Source organism: Eurytemora carolleeae, unplaced genomic scaffold (genome assembly GCF_000591075.1).
Source record: "Eurytemora carolleeae unplaced genomic scaffold, Eaff_2.0 scaffold829, whole genome shotgun sequence".
NCBI classification, from domain to species: domain Eukaryota; kingdom Metazoa; phylum Arthropoda; class Copepoda; order Calanoida; family Temoridae; genus Eurytemora; species Eurytemora carolleeae.
Window position 1 is genome coordinate 123293 of NW_019396759.1, and position 7660 is coordinate 130952.

Below are 7660 nucleotides of genomic sequence, written 5' to 3' on the forward strand. Positions count from 1 at the left end.
ATATTTTTAGACATATATATATCCACTGCAAAAGGTTTTGTTCAAGTGACACAACTTTTAACCTGACGGTCTCAACGGAACAGTGTCCACCTGGAAAATTTCTTTTGATCCGAATTCTGATTTCTGGCTTGAGGAATTCCGCCTGAGGAATGAAATTGCTCTGCTTTTTCATTCCGATCTGTTCCGATCGTACATAAAGTGGAGATCGATACGAGCGCTGCGGCTAGGATGGGCTAGGGGGCCGAGCGCTGCGGCCACGGGTTAGGTTAGTTAATACACTTTCTGGGCCGAGCGCTGCGGCTAGGATGGGCTAGGGGGCAGAGCGCTGCGGCCACGGGTTAGGTTAAGTTAAGAAACTTCCTGTCACACCCATGTACAAAATTGATCCAAAAATCGTATACTAGGACAGACCCAATATACTGTTTAAACACCTTAACATTAGTTAGATGATTTGTTTCAATGTAAAACGTAACTTTTTTGCCATTTTTGCCAGAGCACAATTACAAGAAACAAAGATAACAAAAAAATGCAATACAGACACAGTAGTTGCTAATCTTATTTTGGGTAAATCTGTTATGGCATGCCAGCATATAATAGTGATCTATGTTTGGGTGTTGGTTTGTCTAATTTTTTGTATGTCTGATCATAACTCCATATGACCGATTTGCCTCAAGTTTTGATTGTAGGAACTTGGTAGAAGAAGAGAAATGTTCTTAGGTTGGTTTGACTATTCTAGTAAAAGTTAGTTAACTATTGAGAAAGACAAAGCTGGCTTCCCGAGCTTGTCACCGTTAAAATTTCTACATGGATTCTGCCAGCCTACATTTGTTGGATATTAAATTCACTAGGTTCACCAGACGGGTTAGTATGAGTAAATGTTTATGTAGCAGGATTACAATAGACTGGTAAATCCAAGGTTATAATGCAAGGAAAGTTAATTGCAGTTGCGTACACTCTGCATACATATTGAAACCAGTTTTCTCTAGGCGGAATTTGTAAACAAGAATAGATTCATCAGTGTTCGTTTAGTGTCTGAGGAGGATAAAAGCATTTAATTTTTATAATTTTGATAATTCACATAATAGTCTATAATGACCAGAATATTTCATTGTTTTTTTATGTGACAGATGGATCCCATGTCAGACTGTGACATCCATCTTGCAGTACAAAAGATGCATACACCTCTGAAATAACTTTCCTTGCATATTATAACCTTTTGTAAATTCTTGTACCGCACCAGGTTTAAATCATGCAACGATAGTACACACACATGCAAATCTCATACCAGTGCAGTGTATAGGGTGTCTCAATAAACATGGGAATTGAGTGACATTTTAATATCGTCTTTTAACATAATCATTTGATTAATATAGTGCAATACCTTCTGAGAAACCTGTAATTCATAAGATTTTGTCTGTTTTGTTTACAATTTGTTTGTTTATGACGTATTGACACTTTGTAAAACAAGAAAATTACAATATACAAACAGACTAAACTTGTTAGTTTTCATGCTGTTCACTTGCGGAGACATTATAGACACATATTTACAGGCGTGCATTTAACGTTTTCATAAATAAAATCTAGCAATTATGCTAATTCTTAGAAAAGATGATCTAGAATTCGTCACTGAATTTCTATGTTTATTGGGACACCCTGTAAATTAAATCATTCCTATCCTTACTTGTGCGTTTACTATTGTTTTATAAATCAATGCCATGACCCAAAATTTCACTGAGGCCATCATTTCGTGTTTTTTTTTTTTTATCAATTTCCGTATTTAGAAGAACATTATTTCCTGCTCACATTAAATATTTAACTAAAGAAATCTTGAAATCTAAGATTCAAGAATTAAAATAATTGATTGATTATAATTAGGGTCCAACTAATTATGATAACATTGATAGGAAATGATAAATAATTTTACACATCAAAAGATTCTGAATTCTACTTTTCTTACGAAAGTTGAATTCAAATTAAATTTATCATTCTGCACAATTATTCGAAAATTTTCACTTGTCAAAATAAGTTTGCTATAATTACACTTACTATGATAAGTTTGAGATAAGATACACATGCCTTGAATAACAATTACCATAGATACAATTCACTTGTCAAAATAAGTTTGCCATAATTACACTTACTATGATAAGTTTGAGATAAGATACACATGCCTTGAATAACANAATGTAAAAAGGAAAAAAAGGATTTTTTTATTAGTTTGATGCGAGGGCGTGGTGGAATCAGGATAAAACATTTTAAATAAGGACAACATTTAGTATTTTGTTTATTAATTTCTTCCCAATTAAACGTAAAAACGGCCGAGCCGATTGGTCAATTATGTGTCCTTAAATTAAAAAATACGAGGAATTTGATAAATAAATGAAATTTACAGAGAGTAATTGATCAGAGATAAAACATTATTATTAAAGGGACTGTACGCGTAAGTTAAGGGACCATTGACAATCCATGCAAAAATTACAATGCCCGATTCACAACGGTACCCTTTAAAGGTTTGTCAGGTTAAGTATTAAATATTTTTATTTAAAAAACTGATTATTTTCAATTGTAGATTCTCTACAAAAGTGACTTGCGCATTTATGCTGTGGGAAAACGTATAGGAATTATCAGAATTAAACGTTTTAAACCAAGAAATTATCTTCCACATGTTGACCAGGAAAAGATTTTAAGGGTATCGTTTTTGCTTGGAGGGTAACTTGAAAATTCAAGCTAAAATGTTTACAGGTGACTTTTTTTACAAAATTTTTACTGATTGCAAGAAAGTTTTTTTCTATCAAGGATTTAATATAATTTAGCATGGTTATATTTTTTTAGTATTGTCGATCAACTGATTTTTTTGGAATTTAAAGGAATTAAAAGGGATTTACAGGGATTAAAATGGATTTAAAGAGGTTAAAAGTGATTTAAGGGATGCAAAGGGATTTAAAGGGATTAAAAGGAATTAAAGGGAATTTAATAGGGTTTAAAGGGATTTAAAGGGATAAAAATCGATTTAAAGGGGTTGAAAGGCATTTAAAGGGTTTAAAATGGATTTAAAGAGGTTAAAAGGGATTTAAGGGATGAAAAGGGAGTTAAAGGGATTAAAATTGATACAAAGGGATTAAAAGGGATTTAAAGGAATTAAAGGGGATTTAAAAGGGGTTAAAGGGATTTAAAGGGATTAAAAAGGATTTAAATGGATTAAAATGGATACAAAGGGATTAAAAGGGATTTAAAGGAATTAAAGGGGATTTAAAGGGGTTAAAAGGGATTTAATGGGATTTAAAGGGATTTAAAGGGGTTAAAAGGGATTAAAAAGGATTTAATGAGATTTAAAGGGATTAAAAGGGAGTGTAAACGTAATTGCAAGTAACCATCGATTCTAGGTATGATCAAGTATGAATTTATATATGTTTTTTTGACTGGCTTATTTCTTGCCAAGGAAACAATGAAAAAAATAAAGAGAAGGTAAGACTTTCCAAGCTTTAAAAATTCAAAATCAAAGTGTCAAGGGTACCTCTGTGAATCAGGCATCTAAAATTACAATAGCAGGCCATTTAAAATGCACATTTTTCTTGCCCCCCCCCCCAGAAATTTTTAGGGGGGGAAAACATTTTTTTTCTTGCTACGGGTGAATTATTTTCCCTTTTGCCCCCCCCCCTTGCTGAATGTTTTGTTGCGCGCCTGCTTCTTTCAACCAAAAAAGTACACCAGCTGCTCTAAAATCAGGCAGGTTGCCATTCTATACTCAATACCTTGATGGTTGAAATATGGGTGAAACTTCTTATTGTTTCTATTTCTTTAATTTTAAATGTTCAGCTCAAGGTTTTCATGTGCATTGAATTTTATTTGATTTGTGGATTTTCTTTCCAAGTTTAACGGATTTCACGTTTTTATCAAAAAACTTCTATTTACTTTCTACTTCTCCCCCTCCTCCCCCTCTCTTCCTTCAATATTAAAAAAGTTGGCGCCGTCCGGTTCAAATTTGAACCCGTCTACCGTCCTATACTTCTCTATAGCATAGAGAGATCCAGCAAAAACATTTGATCCGCCGGAAATAGTAAAATCATGCGAGAATTTAACCCTGTTATCTACTTCGGCTTGTTTTGGCTTGTGTGTATTTACTTTTATTTCTTTTCGACTTGTCTGTTATTTCATTTATAATGGTTTTCGGCTAGTCATGAAAGTGATATCTGTTTTTATTTCAGATTTTTTTTGGCTTGTCTGTTATCTGCTTTCATTTTTTAAGGCTTGTTTGAATTTGCATATTTTCGGCTTGTTTATGGTCTGCTTTTATTTCGGCTTGTGAGTATTTGCTTTCATTTCGGCTTGTTTTTGGCTTGCTTTCTATCTGCTTTTATTTCAGCTAGATTTCGGCTGGTCTGCTATCTGCTTTTATTGCGGTTTGTTTTCAGTATATCTGCTATCTACTTTTTTACAGCTTGTTTTCGGCTTATCTGTTATCTACTTTTATTACAGCTTGTACGTTTTCGGCTTATCTGTTATCTACATCCATTACTGCTTGTTTTCGGCTTATCTATTATCTACTTTTGTTACCGCTTGTTTTTGGCTTTTCTGGTATCTACTTTTATTTCGGCTTGTTTTTTGGCTTATCTGTTATCTACTTTTATTACCGCTTGTTTTCGGCCTACCTGTTATCTACTTTCATTATGGCTTGTTTTTGGCTTATCTGTAATCAACTTTCATTACCATACTTGTTTTTGGCTTCTCTGTTATCTACTTTCATTACAGCTTGTTTTCGGCTTATCTGTTATCTACTTTTATTACCATGCTTGTTTTCGGCTTATCTGATATCTACTTTTATTACGACTTGTTTTGGCTTATCTGTTATCTAGTTTTATCTCGCCTTGTTTTCGGCTTATCTGTTATCTACTTTTATTACGGCTTGTTTTTGTCTTATCTGCTATCTACTTTCACCTTGTTTTGTTTTCGGCCTATCTGTTGTCTACTTTTATTACGGCTTGTTTTTGGATTATCTGATATCAACTTTCATTACTGCTTGTTTTAGCTTATCTGTTATCTATTTTCATCTTGGCTTGTTTTCGGCTTATCTGTTATCTACTTTTATTACGGCTTGTTTTTGGCCTATCTGTTATCTACTTTTTTCTCGTCTTGTTTTCGGCTTATCTGTTATCTACTTTTATTACGGCTTGTTTTTGGCTTATCTGTTATCTACTTTTATTACGGCTTGTTTTTGGCTTATCTGTTATCAACTTTCATTACGGCTTGTTTTCGGCTTGTCTGTTATCTACTTTAATCTCGGCTTGTTTTCGGCTTATCTGTTATCTACTTTCATTTCTGCTTGTTTTCGGCATATTTTTTATTTCTGTTTTAGCTTGGCTTTTTGTAATTTAATTCTTTTTCTCTCTAATTCTTGCTCGTCTGTCTGTTATCTGGTTCTGTTTCTTTCTGTTTTAGCTTGTCTGTTTGTTATTTGGCCCTGTTTTCTGGTTCTGTTTCTCTCAATTTCTTGCTTGTCTGTTTACACAGACAAGCAAGAAATATACTATATACTCCACATCGGTTGTCTTCTATTTCTCTCTGTTTGTACATTGTCTATCTGTTATTTGGTTCTGTTTCTAGCTTTTCTGTCTGTTACATGGTTCTGTTTGTGCCTGTTTCTAGTTTGTGTGTCTGTTATACTTGATTGGTTCTGTTTCTCTCTGTTTTTTTTCTTATCTGTCTGTTAAGGGGTTCTGTTTCTCTCTAATTTAGCTTGTCTGTCTGTTATATATTTCTGTTTCTCTCTATTTTTAGTGCGTTTGTCTTTAATATTGTTCAGTTTCTCTCTGTTTTTAACTAGTCTGTCCTTTACATGGTCTGCTTCTATATATTTCTAACTCATCTGTCTGTTATATGTTTCTGGTTATCGTTGTTTTTAATTTGCATTGCTTGCATACGTTTAATGTAAAATACTTGTTTTTTGGTGGTTTTTTTTTTAACTCGTACAATAAAACAAAATGTCGTCTGTACTTCTTAATTTGGAAGACGACGTTATAGAAATAATTTAAAAGCAAATGTCGTTATGGTTTAATTTTGATTTCAGATTTGTTGTCACAAGAAAAAGAAAAAAGTTTATTGAGAAAATTAAAGTTTGGGGGTAATGATAACTCTAGGTTTTTGTCAATAGATTTCGTCGGTACAAAAAGATTTTTCCATGTAGAAGACGACATTTTGTAACGTAATTATCAACCTCAAAATCTCACATAAACGTACAGGGTGTTCCGTGCCACTGAACATGACGTTTATAAATAGTTATTTTTAGTTAAACAAATCTTTTGCTTGATTATATTTTACTTTGAAATCAATTTTAATATAACCTGACTCCCATTTAATATTTGTATTGATCTTTGGTATCAAACAACTGAACAAATAGTGGAAACATTCACCAACTGGCATGTTTCGTGGGACACCCTGTAGTATAGAGAGTATGTAAGTTTATGTAACTAGGACTGGGCGTCGTTCCTGGGGAAGGATCGTTCTTTCACAAGAACGAACGAAATTATCAAGAACATTCCCATTGTTCCGAAAAAAAGAATACGTAGAACATGTTCTTAAAAACATTGAAACTTTTATTAAAAGAACAAACGGAAATTACTTGAACAATCAGGAACGCATTTTTATTATCAGGAACGCGTTTCAAGTCGGGAACGCATGTTGAAAGTGTACATCTATATGTAAAAAGTGTAGTATGTAGAAAATGTACATATATATAGAAATTGTGTATATGTATAGACAATAGACATTACAGTATATGTGTAGAAAGTGTATGTAAGTTAAAATTGTATGTATATATATATATATATATATATATATATATATATATATATATATATATATATATTGTAGAAAGTGTATTAAGTTTTGAATAAACTTGAAGGTCTGATCCTGGAAAATTGCCAGGAAAAGTCAAGCATGACTCACACTAGGCCTAAATACGGTCACAAAAATGTGTGGAAAATTTTACAAGTGACCTCTTATTAAATAAATACTTTCCTTGAGGAAACAGAGCTTTATTTACCAACCAAGATTTAATTAAGAAGCATTGATGAATAAAGTTTAAAACTTGTTCTTCAATTTCGTAATTTCTTTCACTCATGTCTATTTACTTTCCTTCCCAAAAGCAGAAAGTTGTTACCTGAAAGCAGGAAGTTGTTACTTGAAATCAGAAAATGATTTCACTTAATTGTACATTAAGATATTGTGGTTTTTCAAATCAAATAAGCGTTATCAATGCAAAAAGATTATATTTGCATGCAATTTTTAGAATCTTGCCGAATTCCTTGCAATTCTAAACTTATTCAACTAGGCATTTCTTCGTTTTAAACATTAAAAGCTCGTCATGAGTTTAAAATTTCTTATATTGTGCAAAATCTTATAAAATTTTATAAATATACTAGCTTGGGAACCCAGCGTTGTTGCACAGGGGGGTCATAGTTAGTCCCACCGATTATTCGCGCTTTGCCGTAACTTACGATTTTAACAATTTTTCGATAAAAGTCGATCTAGTCAACTTAGAATCGCAAAACTAAGCAAAGATCATTCCTGTGGCTCTCCCGAGTTCCCTTATCTAAATTTAAGGCAAATTGGTCCAGGGCAGGGGCGGATATAAGGATTCTGTAGGGGGGGGTAAAAATTTTGA